A 20,795-nucleotide genomic window follows, 5' to 3' on the forward strand; every position below is an offset into this window, starting at 1 on the left:
GCCCAGGTGAGACAAGATATTATTGAGGAGCCCTGCAAGGCAGTTGGGCTGCTGTTATGCTCTTAGGCTAAGCAGAGGTGTGGAGGTGCCAGCTTTAAACACTTCTTTTCTCCTCTGTATCTGCCATTAAACTTAAGACCTTTGCTCCGTAGTGTAGGAGTATCACCACTGAGGTACAAGTGTGCTGCTGCTGCTGGGTGCTCTGTCAGGGCCCACTGAGAAGCTGTATCCAGTGATACTGTATCCGGATCCACAACTTAGTTCTGAAGTAAATGTCTACCATCTTAAATTTATTTATGCCACTGCTCAGTGGAGATCTGTATTGGTTCTTACTGAAGTTCATGAATCAAATGTGGAATTTTGGTTTTAATCTCTCCGTCCGGAAAGGTTTTGTTCTTCTAGTTGCTGAACTTGAGATTCCTCAATAAAACATGCTGCAAGAGTGCTTTGAGGAGCTTATGAAAATCTGTCTGACATATTCCAAGTCCGTTAAAAACAGAAACATCAGCTTTGGCAGGTACTTTGGCACTTCCTGCCTAAGAGAGCAGAAGGACTGAGTTGAGGTGGATCAGCAGTGTTGACAGGCTGGAGAGGTGGACCAATATGAACCTCATGAAGTGCAACAAAGCCAAGTGCAAGGTCCTACACCCGGGTCAGCGCAACTTCCAGTGTTGGTACAGGCTTGGTGATAAAGGGACTGAGAGCAGCCCTGCAGGGAAGGACTTGGGGGTACTGGTGATGAAAAGCCCAACATGAGCCAGCAATGTGCACTTGCAGCCCAGAAAAGCCAACCACTTCCTGGGCCGCATCAGAAACAGCGTGGCCAGCAGGTCAAGGGAGGGGATTCTGCCCCTCTACTCTGCCCTGGTGAAACCCCCACCTGGAATACCACATCCAGTTCTGGAACCCCCAGCATAAGAAGGACATGGACCTTTTGGAGTGGGTCCAGAGGAGGGCCATGAAGATGATCAGAGGGCTGGAGCACCTCTCCTATGAGGACAGGCTGAGAGAGTTGGGGTTGTTCAGCCTGGAGAAGAGAAAGCTCCAGAGAGACCATATAGCGACCTTCCAGTACCTAAAGGGTATGTCTAAGAAAGATGGGAACAGATTTTTTTTAATAGTGCCTGTAGTGACAGGACAAGGGGCAATGGTTTTAAACTGAAGGAAGGTAGCTTTAGATGAGATATGAGGAAAAGTTTTGTTACCATGAAGGTGGTGAGGCACTGGAACAGGTTGCCTAGAGAAGTTGTGGTTGCCCTATTGTTGGAAGTGTTCAAAATCAGACTGGACGGGGCTTCAATCAACCTGATCAAAGCAACCTTAAAGATGTCCTTGCCCATGGCAAGAGGGTTGCACTAGATGATCTTTAAAGGTCCCTTCCAGCCCGAACCATTCTGTGATTCTATGTCTACAGATAATACTTTATGTTGTTTTCTGTTTCGTGGGGTGAAATTTGAGACTATTGGAGAAAGCTTATAACTGTATCTTTAAAAATCCAAGCAAAAAAATAATGTTTAGCTGAAGCACGTTTGGCCTAGAAGCTTGATGTCATTGACAAGAACTTTGGAGGATTTAAAATGAAAGATTTACAATAGCAGTGTTTGTAGTCTCGTTTATGTATAAACTATCTTCCTCAAAAAATGCCAGCCTCCATGTGATGTAGTAGGAAGAAATTTCCTTATAATCAGATTCTTGTATAGATTGCTTGCTGTTGTGTGTCTGGCTCCTCTTCCTGAGGCAAGATGAGCCTGTGAATGAGAGGAAACATTGGCTGGTACTGAATTAAAAATACCAAGTCTTCAAGGCTAATTTTGCTACCATTTCTTTGAGTGTTTCTTTTCACTTAGATACAGGAAGTCAGCTCTCTTTCAGTGTCCTTGGTTTGTGGTAGCTAAACATCAAGTGTCCTCCCTGTGTTACTTGGGTTATTGTCACTTGATCCTGCAGATACTTTGTAGACCTCAGTTGCAAAAGGGTAAAGGCATGGACAGATGAAGAATCTGTCTAAGGATAAACAATGAAGGTACAGTGCTTATTAGTACCAGTTCCTCAGAGGGTGTTGTCACCCTCATTTAACAGGCTAATGTAGGAGAAGTTCTTTCTCCCATTTGTTTTTATGCGTTATTAGTGGTTACACTAGTGAGTAACGGGAACACCTAAGTCTAGATTTCATGGCTGCATATTTAGGGAGGGAATAAAACCTTCATTTTGTGTACCACATGAGGATAAGTTAGAGGTTTACTGTGTTTGAGGAAGAATTTGTGGGATGACAGGAAGAGTACCACTACCTAGCAGGAAGAGAGTATCGCAAAAGCTGTATGCTTGATGGAGAAGGTATTTTGAAAGAGAAGTAGTATGTGGTTTAGTTAAATTAACACATGCTCTTTCACCAAGGGACTGCCTGTCAAGTTTAATTTGAAATGAATCTAATTGTTAGTCTGACAGCTTGATGTGCTGGGAAACAAGATAAATACATTGGTACCAAATGGTTTTCAGCTCTATTATTTAGCTGTTGTTTGACTTAATGAGAAAGGAAGAGCTGAAACATGCATGTTTTTGGGAACAGCTGCCTATAAATTTTGCTTATGTAGAAATAATGCAAGTTTTCGTGCTCTTTTCATCAAAAGCTTTAAACAACTGTTGTGCCCTTCTTTTATAATATTTGCTAATTACCATGGGCATAAAAATATTGCTAGTTCTGGTGACATGTTAGTATGTTTATCACAATGTTTTCCATCCTGTTAATATTTTCTTCCCTACTCTAGTGTATGTGGTACAGAGAACAATCCAAATTCCCTGAACTATAAAGATGTAGAACTAAAGCATTAATTTGCATTTTTGGTCAAAAGAGATTTCATTAGAATCACTTGAACTTTAAGAACTAATTGCAAGCTTATTTTACAGTTGGTATTAAAAGGACAGCAAGGTCACTTTCTCTGATCAAAGCAAAGACTGAAAAGAACTGCTTGGCAACTGGCATAGATAAATTTGGAACCAATTGTATGAATCATCAAAGTTTTATTGTTACTGCTTCAGACTAGTGTAATTACGCATTACCTTTTAGGCAGTCACAGAATGCGGTTGGTTCTCTCCAAAATTAAAATAAGCTTGCCAAATACTGCTGTGAGACCGGCTTTGAAATAGAAAAGATAGTGGTTTCTCAGGAAGGTAAGACTTCAGGAACCAATCTGGATTAAGTGCTGTCTTTGTAGGCAGCTGTCTTTACTGCTGCCACCAGTTTCTTATCATTGTTTTGTTCCAGCAGTTGTTTAGATTTTTCTGAAGGACAGACATAACATTTTCAGCTCTTACATTCTGACAGAGGACAAAACTGCACAACAGTACCAGAAAGATTTTTAGGAAAACTTTCAAGTTAAGTTGACGCTTAAATATAGGTAGGCATTTGTTTCTTTCCTGAAGAATTGCTTTTTTCTCTCTCTTTGCAATCTGCTAACAGCTCTGGATTGGTACTGGTTAGCATCAGCGGGGAAATGGTCTGCTTCCCTGAAGTTCCTTTTTTGATCCTGCAATAAAAAGTAAATCATCCGAGGATCCTGACTGCAGAAATATCCGGGGACTAATGTCTCCAAGCAGTGATTTATCAGAGCTAGATAATAAGGGGAAGAATTAAAGATCCTGAGGGGATGAATATCTATCTAGGACAAAGAAGGGAGGTTCAGGGAGTAAGAGAAGGCTCTTGGAAGAAAAGATTGTAATTGTTGAAAAGATAATGGGAAGGTGGAGTTGTCTAAGTGTGAGAGAGCGACCTGGACTGCACTCGATAGGGTAGAAAACAGAGTGAGAGGCCTGCTGAAATTAATGAGGAGCTAGGTAGAAAGAGGGAGAGGAAGGAGGAGATCAGAATCAAGATTCAAAGTGGAATGGCGGAAGGAATTAAACTTGAGAAACAGGAGGGAGTGCAGAAAAGCATAGTTGCTTCTAATTCTGCTGTGTCTTTGTGGCCAGGAACTAGACACAAGATATTATCAGTGTCCTTACCTCTTGCAGTGCTGGCCAGTGCAGAGGATGACAGCTCATTACTACTACTACTCATCACTTACACTTCTGGCTTAAGTAACTAATATTCTCAGTGAATATAACAATCTACAGTTCTTCATCAGTGTGCTGGTCAGTATGGTACTATGTGATTAAATCTGTTTTCCGACTTCGCTTTTTAAAAGCAAACTTGCAGAAGATTTCATCCCCTGCAGGCTTGCTATCTAATGAGCTATGTGCAACCCTGCACCCCTTGTGAAAGTGCTCTTCAGAAGAACAAAAAAAGCTATCTTCCTTTTCCTTATCCTGCTGCATGAAAGGTGTCAGATAGCCTGAATAATATCACCAGGTTAAACTAAGCTTAAAAAAAAAAAAAAATCTACTTAACGTTCATTGAGCTTTGATTTCGTGGTTTCGTGTAAAAGCAGCAGGAGCTGCCAAAGACTTGTTCGTTCTTAAAGACATGTTTGTGAATTTAATGACAACTGCATCAGACTTAATTTCTCTTAATTATTAGACCATCACACTTAAATTATATGAATCAGAACCCTCATATGTGCAAAAGTTGTCTTAAAGTAAGACTTCAAACAAACAATACCCCACAAAAACCCCCCTAAACTAAGAATTAGAGTTAAATTTGGGCCCAAATTTAGTTGCGTGATCAACTCTCCAAGTTTTCTTCAGAACTTGCTTTATTTCACAGAATTTATGCCATTAAGTGGCTACTCGCTCAACCTTTTACAATCCACATTGAATTTCCTGTGGCTCTAGTTCCTATTTATTACACTTTAGAAATCTTTTTTCACAGCAGTCTCTGAATAATTTTCTTGTGGGCTTTTTCATGGTGCTTACAAGTGCTGCTTCCAGCATCAGTTTGTTTTTTAAAACATTCTTAATGTATGAAGAGTCTGAGTTTAATATTAAAGTGAAAAAAAAAAAAAAGGAAAGAAAGAAAAGTAGAGCCTCTGGAAAGTTTGGAAGTTTGGTTATGTGATTTGCTGAGTATATTTTTGGCTCATTCTCCAGGAAATCTCTGGACTCCCTTAGCCCTAGATGTTTTCTCTTTTGAGCATTCCTTAGCTTATTTTCAAAAACAGCAGGGGAATCTCCTTCTGCATAGTCCTCATTCATCATAAGAGGTGTGTTCTGTTCCATAAAGAAAGACAGGGTTATATGAGAGTAAAGTATGAAGGAAATGAGTTGCATATTCAATGCAATTTTTAAAATTATGTTTATTAGTAGACAAACTGAGTAGAATCATCTAGATTCCATTAAGTAACATCTAGTTCATAAACTGATAAAGAGTGGGATGAAGATGCTTAACAGCCTCTTTCATTTTAAACAATGTACATACCATTAGCAGAACTTTGTTTTTTACCTGGGTACGTGGTAGATGGGAGTGTAAGTTAATTTTTGAGATTATTTCAGATGTATGTTGACACGAAAGGCAATGGTGAAACTTCAGAAATCTCTCAACTGCTTGCCAGGCTGGATGGGAAGATGAAGACAAGGAGCTGTCGATAAGATAAATAACAGGGAAGTAATCATTGTATACCTTCTTTAGCGATTAGCACTTTTACTAAAGGTTTACTATTGGTCATTATTAGAAACAAATTATGAGGGGCAGATTGCCTGGTTTAAAGTAGTATACTTCTAAGCTTCTCATAAACCATAGCACCTTACAAATGCAGTTCAGGCTCTGGATCATAGCATCATTCAAGTGGGAGAGGACCTCAAGAGGTCTCTAGTCTGGGCTTAAGGCAGGGTTAACTATGAAGTCAGACCAGAATGAATACTCAAGGCTTTATTCAGCTAGGTCTTGAAAACCTCCAAAGATGGAGGCTACACAATCCATATGAGCAACCTGTTCTACTGCTCCACTGTCCTCAGGGTAAGTTTCTACTCACAACCAATCTGAACCCTTACTCCCATTGTGTCTTGTCCTGTAACCATACACCACTGTTCAGAGCCTGACTCTGTCTTCTTGATAACCTCCTCGTAGGCACTGGGAGGCTGCTCTTAGGTTTCCCCAAAGCCTTCATTCCTACAGGCTGAAGAAACCCAGTTCTCTGAGCCTTTCCTCACAGGGTTAGTGGTCCAACACCCTGAGCATCCTTATGGCCCTCACTGAGTCACTTTATTGATGTCTTATGTTGGGGACCCAGAAGTGGACAGAGTATTCCAGATGTGGTCTAGTGAGTGCTCAGCAGAGGGGGATAATTTCCAGCACAAAATACTACTGGTTTTGTATGCTGCCAGGGAAGACTGCTGGCTCATGTTGAGACTGCTGTTCGCCAGGGCTGCGTGAGAGAAATGTAGTGTATTAATTGTAAAACTTAGTCTGATCTCTTCTTCAGCCTCATCCTCTATATCCTGTATTTCACCACTTAGCACTCTGTGTTACATTTCTCTCCGCTTTATCTTCAGGTGCCTTTGCCTGTCTTTCACAAATCCTAATCTTTGTCTTTTTTGTCTTCATCTGTTCCTGCCTGACCTGTGAAGCTCATATTTTCTGCACTCAGATCTCCTGAGATTTTCCTCTGTAACAGTGTGTAGTAGGGAAAACACATGGAAGCAGTGATGATAAAGCATAGCTGATGTTTTGTGTTGGTTTTGGGGATATTGCTGTCTGTGAAAATTGCAGGACAGTCCCATTTGGGCCATGAAGCTCTGCTCTGCCTTAGTACGTGTGTAGCAGATACATGGAAGCACAAATGCTTTATCTAAGAGCAGTGATGGTGTTTCTCATTAGACCTCCTAACATAGCTAGAAATTTAGATGAGCTTTTGGTCTTGTGGACCTTTATCTATATGAAATATTCAGACTTCTCTTTCACCCGTGAAGATGCCTATGCATCTTGCCTTTCCTGTGTCCGTAGGCCATCGTAAGAACAATGCTGTCTCCTCAAGACCTCACGGTTTTTTGCCACACTCTCAAATGCCAGAGGGAACATTTTTGACAAAGAAGAGGCAGTTGAGACTCTCCTGTAAGCTGTGGCAATACTGCCTCTTTTTAAAATTGCTTCCACTCTCAGTATAGCAGAACGACTTACCTTCCCTTGAAGCTAGTTACTCAAACAGCTGGGCTACATCCCTGTTTTCCAAGAGATCAGCACTTCCTGTGGTAGAGATTTCTTCTGCCTGCAGAGGGTAGGCAGCCTCATTGATGTGGAGGAAGTCAAGTCCTGGTGGGAACTATCTCAGTTCTGCTGTCAGTCATGCATGAGTATTTCAAGAAGTATCAGGATGCATTTTTAAAAAGTTAAGAGGTAATGTGCTCTGACTTCTGTATAGCTAGAGGTGTTCCACTGAGTAATGTCATGCAAGTCCCGCCCCATGACTTCTGTAGTACATATCTTCAACGTCTTGATCTTTTTTGCATTTATCTTCCCTTAGCTGATGAATTCCAAGAGCCAGCTGATCCCAGAAAACAACTCTTAGCCAATGAGTGTACTGATCTTAAGGTATCTGGGAGAAACAGAGATAATTTTTCTTGGGTTTCTTGAACTTCAGAGTATAGTGATACAGAACATGTGAGATTATCATCCGTCTGTTGCAGCCAAACAGTTCAGCATCTCAGAGAGCACTTCTTGCCATAGATAAGGGGTTCGTTCTCACAGGCACAGGCATTATCTTGGATGAAGCTCTCATAGTTAAAGTCGTCTGCAGTGCATGAACTAATGCTGTCAAAGTACAGCACAGGAGTAGCTGTCCAGCTGTGAATTGGAATTTTTTTTTTGCATTGGATTAATAGACCGGAGCACACAGAAGTGTAGAAGGCCTCAGATTACCTTAGTGTGTTTTTTTTCTTCAGATAATAAGGTCTAAAGATCTGAGCTGTTGAGTAAACATAAGGATAACTTGTAATGAATAGAAATTTTAATTCAAAACTTTGTCTTTTCAATAGAAAAAAGTTGACCCTGCGTCCTATAGTAACAGAAGATTGTTATTTCAAATGTTAATATTGGTCTAATTTAGGAAATGTGCTTTTTTTTTTCCAAGCTATGGAAGTAATCTCAGCCAAAGCAAGCTTTGATGTGAAGGGTATTGTGTATTGGTTTTAAAAGGGATGTTTACAGGTTCCTGTGTTCAAGCCATAAACATGATGAAGCATCTCAGGGGCCCCTAAAGTAAAAGGCAGTTTCTAGGCACTGATTTCATTTGTTTCCCTATGTGTATTTATTCCAGTTTTAGAATTATTTTTATGGTGTCGCTTTTGTTAGTGGTTCCTTATTCTCTGCTCTCAGAACTGGATTTTTAGTCTTTATAGTTGTAATTTACTGTGGTAACTGACAGACTTCACTTCCTCTGTCATGACTTTGGTCTCCCGCAGAGTGGAGTTAAGCAGCCACCAGACAACCTTTGGACAGCTTTGTACCATTTATTTTAGGGTGAAAACGCTAATTAAAAAAAAAAAATTGGTTTACAAGTTAATTTTCACAGGACTTGACTAAGATGCTGCTGAGTCACAAGTTCACCAGTCTTCAGTTTTTGATGTCTGCTAATCCACACAGTTTCTGTGAAGACAAACAGTGTTGACTGTTGAGGTCTGTGCTTCCCAATTTTTTTACCTTCCGGGAATGTTACGTGAATTTCCCTAGACAGTTTCAGGAGCTCAAGTTTTATCTAGACCTTATATCAATGATACAGTACTTTTTTTTAGTGTTATGTGTACTCCATACTTCAAATACATCTCCATATAATAATTCCTGAAGTTTCCATACCCCAGAAGTCTCTAATCTGTTAGATGAGGATATTAGAAGTGTTGAATTGTTTTACACAGAACTTGAGTTCAGAAATACAAGGAAGGAGGAAATAAAATTTTGTTGTGCAAATATCACTATGTAAAACCTATTTTTCTAGATAAGAACTTTTAAGACCTTCTCTATATCCAAAGTTTCTTTAGCGGGGCAAATACTGCTGAAACTAGCTATTCTGCTGCTTTTCATAGAGGCATGTACATATACATAGTTAATTCTAAATTAAAAAAAAAACTGGATATTGTGATAATTTCTTGTAATTATCTTTGATATTTATTGTAGAATAATCACTGCGTAATCTGATGTATATGTCTCAACTTAAAAAGTTGACATTGCTCTTTATTGAGCTGTATTTGGCACTTAAAAGATTCGAGTAAGTTAAAAGCTAAATGAAAACAAAATCTTTTGAAGAAGAAAGTGTCTTACTCATAGTTTTGACATTTCAGTCCTATCCTTACAGTAGCTTTTTTGTTTTCTTGAAGTGCCTAAGAGAAACTCTTAAGGTAAGAATTGTATTTCTTTAAACAAGAAGAAAATTCCCAGTGTTTATAAGCACTTCAAAAAAAGCAGTCGGGAGGAGCCAGGGAGCTACCGGCTGGTCAGCCTCACCTCAGTCCCTGGGTAGGTGATAGAGCAGCTAATCCTGGAAATTATTTCCAGGCACTAAAAGGACAAGAAAGTAATCAGGAGTACTCAGCGTGGGTTCACCAAAGGGAAGTCATACTTGACGAACTTGATAAACTTCTGTGATGAAAATATCATCTTGGTAGACAAGGGTAGAGACTTGTGGCCTGGCATCTGTTTATGGGCGCTGCTAACAGCCTAAGCTGCAGTCAGCTAAGCCACTAGGGAAGAAGATACTGAAGTGCAGGTCCAAGGGCAAGGTCACATGGTGTTTGAGTTGGCTTCTGCTTGCAATGGTTGTTCTGTACTTAAAAGGACTATGATCTTTTGGGCTGTGAGGTCCACATTTTGCACAATATTCTATTTTCTTATCAGTGCAGCCAAATTGTTTATAGAAAAATATCGGTTAGCTGTTGAAAACTAGACTATATAGACTAAAATCGTGTGAGAGGTCGTGGACCACCAGCTCTTTTGCTCTATCCTGTTTAATCTCTGCGTTCATGCTCAAATTATTTTCACATTTTCCCCAAGGATTATATCAGGCATGTTTCTTTGATAGTGTTATGCAGGCTGTTACACATTCTACTGAAAATTCAGAAGTGGTTTCTCAAGTACAAGTAGCCTACTTGATACTCTTCACTCGGTTTTCAGAGGTACAGTGTTCCTGTTTAAATTAAGTGAAATTGTGAATGCCTGACCCCTTTGGAAATTGCAGTAGGGTATATTAATGAAAATACCTAGACTTCAAGTTCACAAACTGCTTTTGAAATTGGCGTATTATGTGTACAATAGCTGAGATACTGAATAGATTTCCCTTGGATTTTTCCAAGGACATAAACGCCACCAAATTACAGCTCTATACTGCAATGTTAATATTTTGATCTGATCCAAAACCTGACCTACCTGAAATAATTACAAGTCTTCCTGAAGTTCTAAATATGCATTTCCATTAAAAAAAAAACCACCACTGAATAGTCACACCTGTCAGCCTGGGTTAAGTTTTTAATTAATTTGTTCCTCAAGATTACCATACCTAAAAGAAGTGATAACAGCTGATCAGATTGGTTCATATGCCAAGAGTGCCAGTGAGATAACACTAAGTGAAATAAAAATGAGACTTTCTGAACATTGATTGATGAGAAAGTTACAAGAGGTTGCTTGCCAGTCTGTCAGACCTACAGAAAGATAGACAGGAATTACTTCAAGGTGGACTTTCTTAACAGTGAATTGGCTTACTTGTGTTTTCTGTAGTGTTTCCATTCTGCGTTAACACCCTACTGTTACTTGAAGCGCTGCAATGTGAGTGCAGACTAAAATCAGCATGACTTCTGTTACTTCCACGGATGGTCATAGCTCCCCCTTTGACACAACACTAGGTACATAATTTCTATCACAAATCATGGTTGTGCTGTACCAGCACTGAGCAGATACACAGTTTCCCATGCAGTTTTCTTCTGCTGTGGACAGTTGTGGTCTTCCTGTTTTAAGTGCTCAAGTCATAACCTTTTGATTCATAATAGATTGAGGATCTCCAGTGGTCTGTATCAAACTAGGGTTCTGGAAATAGCAGAAGTACCAGAACTCATATATAGATGCCTGGTGGTTCATTGCTGCTGATAGTTTATCAGTGCTTTTCAAAGGAATTGCAAATCCATCTTTTGGTGCTCTCTTAGAGTGCTCTGTGTCTCTGCATAGGCTACAAAACACTGGAATTGTTTCTCCATGTGACATCAAGAAAATGTGTTGGGGGGAATTGCATACATGGGACTGTAGTTTGGCCCAGACACACAGAAAAGTGGGAGGAGAGGGAGTATTTGTGCACCAGTGTCGTCTCCCTTTTTACACTTAACAAGGTCGTAGCTGAGCTCTTTGTCTGGAGGAGGTGGTAGGCCCGTGGCAACATGCCCATTACTGACACCCTGCAGTATCTACACCAAAGCACTTCATGGGCAAATCAGTGGCATTTTTGCATTATCTTTTCGTGTGCTTTCTCTGGGATTACTATTGCCTACAAAACAATGTACCTAGTTCTTGTCACATGAAGCGTGTCCCTGGATGTCTCTTCTGCCCTGTTGTCTAGGCCTGTAACGGGAGCTTATACTTCCATTATGTTTTAGGAAATTTTTCCTGATAACTTATTCAGCAGTACTGCCACAGGAGAGGATCCTCTTTTTTTTCTTTCTTTTTTTCCCCTCTCCTCTTTCCCCATCGTTTCCCTCCCCTTGCGTCTCTAGTTTCCTCTCCTACTGTACTTCTGCCCAATACTCACAAAATTCTTGAGCTACCTGTCCTTGTTCTCTTACTTCCACTCCCAGATCAAGTAGCATGATTGCAGTGTTTTTTTTCTGAACTGTGGATTGTGCTATTATCCTCTCTGTGTTGCAGCAGGAAACATTACCGTTCTTCACAGCAGAGCTTCATAACAAAGCTTGCTTTTCTCGCTTAAATCTCCTGCACACTTTTTTTACTTTCTACTTCCACTGATGTGTTACAGTAATGAACAAGGATTGCTGCTGTAAAATTTGTGGAAATTTCTCTTTCTTTGCAATTGGAAGTAGCTAGAAGAGATCCCTCTGATAGACAAAAATGAAATTAAACTTCAGTTTGCAGCTGGCCATTATGTTGCAGCAATAGCATTGCTGTCATCTGGGTGCCTAGGGTATGTCTCCATGGACGAGTTCTCTATAAAGATTTTAAATAAACATGACAGGAGCCCAATACTCTTCTGTCAATTTTAATGTCATAGCAGCAAGTATTCCAAGCGAGTATACACAAGAGGTCTGTCTTCTCTCTTGAAAGTGCAGGTTAATAATAGGAATGCCACATTGGTTAATACAAAATTTGGCCATAAATATAGAGGATGAAAATTAGAAAATGGTTTGGCCTTTTGATAAATTAAGGATGTTCTCTTTACACCTGACTTTTTTGCTTTTTTTTTTTTGTGTTTATAAACTCAAAATGAAGGGGTAGATATTTGGCATGAAAGGAGTGTGCAAACTTGTTTGCTATTTAAAAGTTTGCACATATCACTTTTTCATATGTCAGCTCAGGAAATTGTGTGAAAGGAGGATTAACATTGTAAGTGAATACAAGTAAAAGCAGTAAATATATCGGGTATAAATCTGGCTTCTCATGTTCTTTTTTTGGGTTCTTAAACCTAACTATCAGGTTGTGACCAAAACCCTGTAGTGATTCACCTAATTTGTTTATTTTTTTGTGGTGGTTTTTTTTTTTTTTTTTTTTTTGAGCCCCGCACCAGAGAGCAGATACTCGTTGGACCTCAGCATTAGGTGTCTGGGAGCAGCCTGAGTTGTAGTCTTGCCTCACCACTTGATGTGCATTTGCCATATGGTAGACGCTCTGGGAATCGCTATGAGACTGAGGATAAGTGACCACAGATAGACACCATTTCCCAAAATACATTATTGTTACATCTAGCTTTGTCGCTTTCAACTGATCATCGCTAGTTTGTTTCAGAATTTTTGTCTCATCTGAATAATAAATTCAAATAATAGCTCTAATTTTCAGTATAAAAGACTGGTACAAACTACCAGTATAAAGTACCAACAGTATTACTGCTGTTTAATAAATATAAACTCCACTGAGACTGTGCATGCTTGTTTTGTTTTCATTCCTTAGAGACTGATCTATTTGTCCTGTAGAAGCAAAGTGAAGAAGCAAAGCTACATGTGCACCACGAACAGAAAAAAAAGTAATCTAACCCTATTCTGTATGGTAGAAGGAAACATCTCCATGAGGTTAGCTGCTGTCTTCCAGGTGCTATAGTACTTCTTTAAGGAAATGAACTGCTTTAGGTATTATTTAAGCAATTAAAAGCCATTCAAACAAATGGAGCACCAGGAGGTGACAGATCTAACAGACGGAACTAGAAAATTAGCAGTTGTTTTTGGTAGATTAATGGAAAATGGTATTGACATTCAGGAGTTTGTAGTTGCTTTAAAATTTCTACATCCCACTGAAATGAATAGGTACTACTGTAGAACTATATTCAGATAGTTGATCTGTCACCCATTTGCATTGTCATGGTCTTTATTAGGACTTAATAAAGCTAGACTTTTATTTCACCAAGTGAAAGCTTACAATCTAAGAACTCCTCTTGAAATCCTATAGATTGTAATGCTTTGAATCCCATTGCTATTGATTTCTTCAAGGATTTTTCTTCAAGGAAAAAACAGTCTGTTCTGATTGTGTTCAGGTGACTGGATGTTTCTAGATGGAAAATGAAGATGCTGCCTTGACAACGGCCACAGCTCAGCAGCAGGTGTAGTAATGGTAGTAGAGGAATTAAGTGGTTGCTTCCTCTCGGGTCAACGGAGGTCACTTTCTGTGTGGAGCAATTGAATTTCTCCAAGTTCATTTGAACAAAGATGCACCCTTGTCTGAATCTCTTTTAGAGAACTTTATTCCTTGTCTTTTTTTTTCACATTAAAAACCTAGCTTGACTAAGTTTATTAGGGGTTAGGAGGTTTCTTACTATTAAAAGTAAATTATTAAGTTGAAAACATTTTAAAATTCTGTCTTCTATTGCTCCTTTATGAGCTCTAAACATAAGATTGCATACTGAAAGAATGTATTTGTTCTTTTCTATGTCTGAATTAAGAGGAATTCCAGGTTCCAGGATTTACTGATCTCTTATTCCTATTACAAGATTTATGCCTCTAGAAATGCCACTTGCCACTGGAGAATAGGGAGAATTGTTTTGATAACTTTGGCAGGGTTTGAACTAAAGCAAGTTCCTGGCCAGTACAGCCAGTCTTCAGCATGGGATCTGATACTACCAGAGATTCTTCATGATCTTCCACAACGCCATTTATTGTGCTCAGAGCTTTCCCAGGAATTGCCTATTGAAATGGACAAGAACTTCATCGTGGTCTGTTCTGCTGCGGGCAGAGCTATGAGCAGCCACAGAAGTGGAAAAAAAAATGCTGATTTTAGTCTGCATTTGCTTTGAGAGCTTTGCATAACAGTAGGGTGCCACTGCAGAATGGAGACCATACAGAACACATGGTGTAAAATTGTGCTGAGAAGACTCCTCACAATAGTGCTGTGGCTGTGGAAGATGATGTAGCATTTATGCACGTGCAAACACGTACATGCACATTTGACTTTGTGTCTGCAGTGTAGTTTGGGGTATTAAGAAACCATGTTGCAATTGTGCAGAGCAGTAGGAGAGTGAAAGGTGCACATCTAGTGGATGGTTGATGGCTTGAAACATTGGAAAGCAAGATTCAGGTATGAATTCTAACAGAAAAGGTTGGGAAATTCTGAGCCACTGTTGTGTGTCTCTGAGATAAACATAGATTTACCTGGCCAGGAGCGAGAAGATTTTCACCTTCTCCTTAGCTGCTACCTTCTGTGTCTCCTTCACTGCACTGACATTGTGTATTCCTAGTACAGTGTCAGGCTGTTTTTCCAGTTCTCCTCCATCTTTCTTCTGCTGGGAGATGGAGGGGCTACAGCAGTGTTGCAACTGGATAATGTGTCTCTATATCTGAGACACTGCAGTGCAGGCCCTTGGTCGTGGTATTCTCTGTATGAAAGTGTGGTACTATCATGGGAACAGAACATGCATGGGGATACACTTCAGCACTTGACTAACACGTGGAAGACTTGGTCCTCTCTCCGCTTTGCACCATGGTCTTTGGCCATTTTGCAAATGCTTAAAGTCTACCCTACTTCATTCCTTATTTTAGGGTTTCCTTTGAGTTATATCACCATTTGAGTACTGCTTGCTTTATGTCAGTTTTCATAGCTCTCATTTTTTCCACAGTTAAGTGGGCTAATGCTGTAGTCTCTGTCTGTGAGAAGTTTGTCATTGATGTTCACTAAGAGCTAATGTAGATACTGCAATAACAGGGTTGAACCCTAATAAATGGACCTTCAGTTGGAGAATTTTGGGCTATTTCTAATCCTCTGGGTCTAGAGAAAAGGTGAAATACTTAAATCTTCATTTTATGATCAGAAGAAGACATGAAAGAGAACTTTACTTGCTGATAGCAGTGTCACGTACAACAATGCAGATAAGAGATGGTGGATATATTTCTTAAATAATTTTATTTTATGGCTAACACATGCACTAAAAACAAAGATGAATGAGAGGCTGGTGAGATTAATCAGACCGTATGCTGCAATATGTTGGCAGTGAATGTAAGAACAATGAATGTCAATCAGTTGCTATTAAATATAATGACCAGTGATTTACCACCTCATTAAAAGATCAGGACACCCAATATGCTTGTATTTGTTTTGCTATTCACATAGTCATTAAAATTTCCTGATAGGGCATTGAGTTCTTCCTGCATAGGAAGAGGAACAATTTAGCAGAGTGGAAGCAATCTCGTGGAGTTTATCAGGGCACAGATTAATACACAGGGACAAGAAAATGATTTTCCAAAAGTAGTCTCTGTAGGCATGTGTATGAATTTGTGTGTGTGTGTATAGACTTACGTATTTCCTCAAGATTTGGCATCAAGGAGAAGTAATTGCTTTTAACTTGTGTTAGTATTTGCCACAGCACCTGGATTTCTTTGAGGTTGTTCCCTGCTTACTGTACATGATACTCAGAGGTTCAACAGTGCCATCCTGTGGGTGATCTTAAAGGCTTGAAAGTTATGGTAGATAAATAAATGACCTCAACGGGATAAATTACTATAGAATATCAGATCCTGTATATCCCCATGCAATCAACTAGAATATTTCCCTGTGGTAGTCAGACTAATTATTACTTTTCTGTCCAGGAAATTAATAACCTAAGTGTATTATAACGAATGGGAAAGTATTTCAGGCGAGCTGATGAGCAGTGTGCTTGTTAGCTTCATTCTATTGCTGAGAAATGTGTTTTTAATCGTCCCAGTGTGTTTTTAATCATCTTGGAATTTATTTTCACAGACAATGCCAAAATCAAAGGCAACTATATAGATTCATATAAGCACCTCTAATAAAGAAGTATCTGGACATCTTTAAAGAGGCATTAGACTGAAACTAAGACTAGTTAGCTTTCATGTTTCATAACCAGAAAATACGCATTCTGAAGCAACCTTGAAGATGAAGCTAGAAGTTTTAAACAACAGCCAAAATGCTTTTAATTCCAGAAAGTTAAGGGCAGGCTTAAAGTCTGAAGTTTTGTTGACTGAAGATGAAATTCTTCTCGGAATATTTGGAGAACTTTCTGTTCGTGGAGTGAATATCATGCCAGGACAAGGTAGAAGATAGCAAAGCTTGCTTTAATTAGGGAACAGTTGGGGGATCAATGACTAACTGCAGGTTTTTCTATTCCTATCTATTTCATAAATGTTTTTCATTTTGCTTGCCTAAGCAACTTGTTAACAAGAGTGAATGGTATGTTTATTTGGAAATGAGCAAGGAAATAAAGGGCAAGCTGGTCAGTAGAAGGTTCTGTTCATTTTTCAAGTCCCTGCTGTTTTGGTGTGCTGGAGGGGCGAGGTGTGTGCTATCTGCACGCTGCCTTTGCCCGATGGTTCAGGGAGCTGGACACGGCTCCGGGTTCTGCGTTGCTGCCTCTTCAGTTCACAGCCTGTGGCAGGAATTTCTCCTTTGCTTTCCACAGCTAGAGGCCAACTGTCTGTTGCAGTATGATTTGATAATTTCATTGAAGGAAGGAAACATCAAATTAATTACAAACTCTGCTGTTACTCTTTGGTAGTTAAAAATTATGACATGATTTGTGGTTCCTAAGTCTTTGAAAAACACTTCATGCTATTATTTATATATTTAATATGTCTATCTGCCACGCCTACTTAAAGGGCAAAAGGTGGTTGCCAGTCATAAGACATATAATTAATTCCCATGAGTATGAAAAGACAAATATGAATCATTCCCATTTAGAGGATTAGTTTAATGTAGTTTTAAAGATTTAATACTTTTTTTTTTACCTATTTTGAGAAAAAAATCTTCTAGCCTAACAAAAGCCTTGGATCTGTGGAGTTCTGTCCTTTTTGAAGTAGGCAAACCTATTTTAAATGTTGATTTCTTTGTAGTCCTGATCAGTTTAAGGATAACTTTAGCCTTGGAGCATCAGCATTCATATGACTCTTGCACATTTCTGTCTTACTGATGTGAATGGGTTTGCATCATGTAAATATCTACTTTGAATCTCTCAAGATCTTGATGCTGCCTTATTTTCAGGAGATTCTGCATTTAATTCTATGGTATTTTAAAGGTATCTGCTATTATTAGTTTTAAATGTATGTCTGCTACTTTCTTCAAGTGTTACTTTCTACTTGCAGTATAAAGAAGGTAAATGGGAACAATATTCTCCCCCTCTTTTGTATACTGTATGTAAATAGTTCTTAGCTCTTTCCTCATACAGAAGGTTGTCCATGATCTCTCAAGTATTTCTGCTCTTAATTCTTTACTCTATGATGTTCCTGGACTGAGTACAGTATTATAAATGAGGTATACTGTGAGGTACTATTTTTACCGTTGCTTTTCTTCATTCTTTATTTGTCTTAGGATGCTGTTTTGATTTTTCTGATCACCAATGAACATAGAGCATTAGCCTTCTACACTGGCTGGCTGCAGTAAGACTTATTCCACATTTCAGGAAATTATTATAGTTCCTGTGGAAAGGAATGATGCATATGTGTGGTTCTATTTCCTGGTTTATCAACTCTAAACATAGGCTTTTGGTTTGGATCGCACCGTGAGCCGTGCTTACAGTTGTTCCTCCAGATTGGATCTGCCATTCAACCTGCCACTGGAAACCAGCATCAGGTTCAGATCCATCCCATCAAGTGACACTGCGATAGGCAATTTGGATGCTGCAAACAGGAGAGTAGCTGGAGGTGTTCATCCCCTGTGCGGCTGTGGGAACATGCGCTTTTTCCTGCATTTGGGAGGAAAAACAGCTGTGAATCTGTGCAATCTATATATGTATACATGCGTAGCCTCTGTGCGTGTGTGCGTGCATACACTGCACATAGAGATAGTTAACACCTATAAAATTCCCTGTTAACTTAGAAAACTTAATTTATTCATTTTCTCTGTTTTAAATGGAGTTGGATGAATACTCATCTGCCCTATATATACTCTGTGGCCTGTAGGAGATTTCACGGTAATTCCAGTGTTGCTGTTTGTCTTTACAGTATGTCTGTCAGACTTCAGTTCAACCAGTCCCTCTAAGGTGAAGGCATAAGATTTTAGTACTGTTAATGCCTCATTTCACCCAGTTAATGATCTTTTCAAGTATCCCATCTTCTTGGTGATTTACTTGCAATGTCAGATAAAGATCTTACTTATGCTAAGTATTGTGAAATAATAGAAATCTTTATTTTATTTTAATACAGCCAGGATGAATGAATCCAGTAGAGAGTCTGATGTTAAACAGGTACAATTCTTAGCAGCATTGCATGTGTAAAATCAGGGCAAGTTCCTGGAACACTCAGATCATAACAGATGTGTTCTTTTTCTCCATATGTTATAATAAACTAAGGATTTGCTCTGTAAGTATTGAGGTACCGTAAGCAGTCTGGGCAAACATGCCATTGTATTCCTTACACAATATCAGCTGTGGCTATTATTTAACTTTAAATAAATATGTGCATTAAAGAGCTGTAAAGCACATGTATGTATAAACAAAATCAAGTTTTGCCAGAAAGTAGTATTTTTTTCACTTTCTTGTTTACTGACGCCTAGACAAAGGAATACTACATCTTCAAAACAACATCTGTCAAACTGATTTTCATCAGATTAAGTGTATCCTCAAAGCAACCATCACAGCTTACAAAATACTGGAAATGTAGGTTGTGCTTTGCATAAAACACCAATAGAATTTAAAGCACTTGGAAGTGTTTTACAAATGTGGCGGTGATAGCCTGTGCATATTCTCAATTTTTGTTTCTATTTTCAGTAGGTCCTTGGGAAAGATAGTGAGTGATGTTGCAACACTGCAATCCCAGTAGATGTCTCCGAGTGCAATTACAGAGTTATGGTCCCGGCAGCTAATCTGGGTTCATACAAGCCAACAATTTGAGAATCTGGCAGTAGAGATTTGAATTTATTGTGAAGAAGTTCATCTGTAGAAAGATTTCTTTCATAAAGAATAAAATTAAGGCATGAATCAGTGACTGATAATCCAGGCCTTTCTCTGATCCGTTGAATTCCTCATTAGTATAGATGTGTGATTATATACACTCTGGCCTGATTCTGGTTCTATAGATCATCAAAAATAACTGATAATATTAAATTTTTAAATATCTTTTCTGGCACAATTTAATGTAGTAAAATCTAGCCAGTGGCTTTAACATAGAACATAAATGCAGATGCAGTCAATCATTCACATTTCTGGCCAACTTTCTGTCTTTTTCTGTACTAGGGAATAATTAATGCATGAAAATTAGCTTCCTTACAGGCTGGCGTGTCTTCCACAGGAGCGAAGCACTTTGCCTTTGTAGTCAGATAAGTAAAGCGGTGAAGCTTCATTACAGTGAGTGCCTGGAGCTGAGTGTGGGAACTCAGGTCAGCCAGAAATGAATGCTGGAATTTCTGTAAAAGATCTTTGTGGTTGGAGGGTGGAGGTGCTTGAGCTGGAAGCCACGTCAGTGTTCTTCCATTTAGAAGTTGGAAATCTAGCATAACACAAGAAGAGTCCAATCAAAAAGCCTTGGAGAGGGCAAATAAGGGTGAAAGTCAAGGACAAATCTGTCCAGCTGCATATGGATGTAGATACAGTTTTACAATTCTGATTTCCCATTAGGTTGTTCCCTGTGTGTCAGTGAATTGCCCTGTGCTGTCCTAAAATGTTCCACATTAACATTAGACAAGTTAGTATGAGGCGTTTTGGTGCCTACCATGCAGTGATGGGATAATCCTACTTAGTGTTCTGTTCCTAAGTGGAACTGAAAACAGTTTCGGAACCAATTGCGTACAGACAAGGCTAAATATGTTGTTTGATGATAGAGTTCAAGGTAAATGCTTTATATCTGAAGGATGTCGTTTTTACCAGGAAAATGGTACTGCTGAGTTTTGTTGTCTTTATAAAGATACGCTAGCTAATTCTGCAGTACTACCTGAAACATCCTCAAACTGGATTTTTAGCTTAACTGATTCTGAAAGTGATCATTATAGGATCTCCAGCCTAGTTCCTTAGGCAAAAGAACATACAACTAAGTAAAATAAGTATGAAAATGTACCAACTATTCTAACTTTATCCAGCTTTATCATGTACCCAACTTGGCACTTGCAAGCTTGGGTCCTTTGATTAGCATGATATTTCAAACAGGAGACCAGGGTTTCTGAGAAGACTTTTATGATTTGCAATGGAAAGGTTGTGTTTGAAATGGCCATTAGAGATTCCTTCTGGTCCTCATTTTTGGCCAAAAACTTGGAGTGTTTAACTTGTTTTTAAAGCAAGAAGTATGGAACAGACAGCAGATAA

At 39.1% G+C, this 20,795-nt stretch overlaps 1 protein-coding gene across 1 annotated transcript in view; it reads left to right on the plus strand.

Moving 5' to 3' along the window:
• DAP (death associated protein) overlaps window positions 1-20,795 on the plus strand; it is a 52,149-nt gene that overhangs the window by 23,856 nt on the left and 7,498 nt on the right. The window lies entirely within an intron of this gene.

This window comes from Chlamydotis macqueenii, chromosome 2 (assembly GCF_036417535.1).
Source record: "Chlamydotis macqueenii isolate bChlMac1 chromosome 2, bChlMac1.mat, whole genome shotgun sequence".
NCBI lineage: Eukaryota > Metazoa > Chordata > Aves > Otidiformes > Otididae > Chlamydotis > Chlamydotis macqueenii.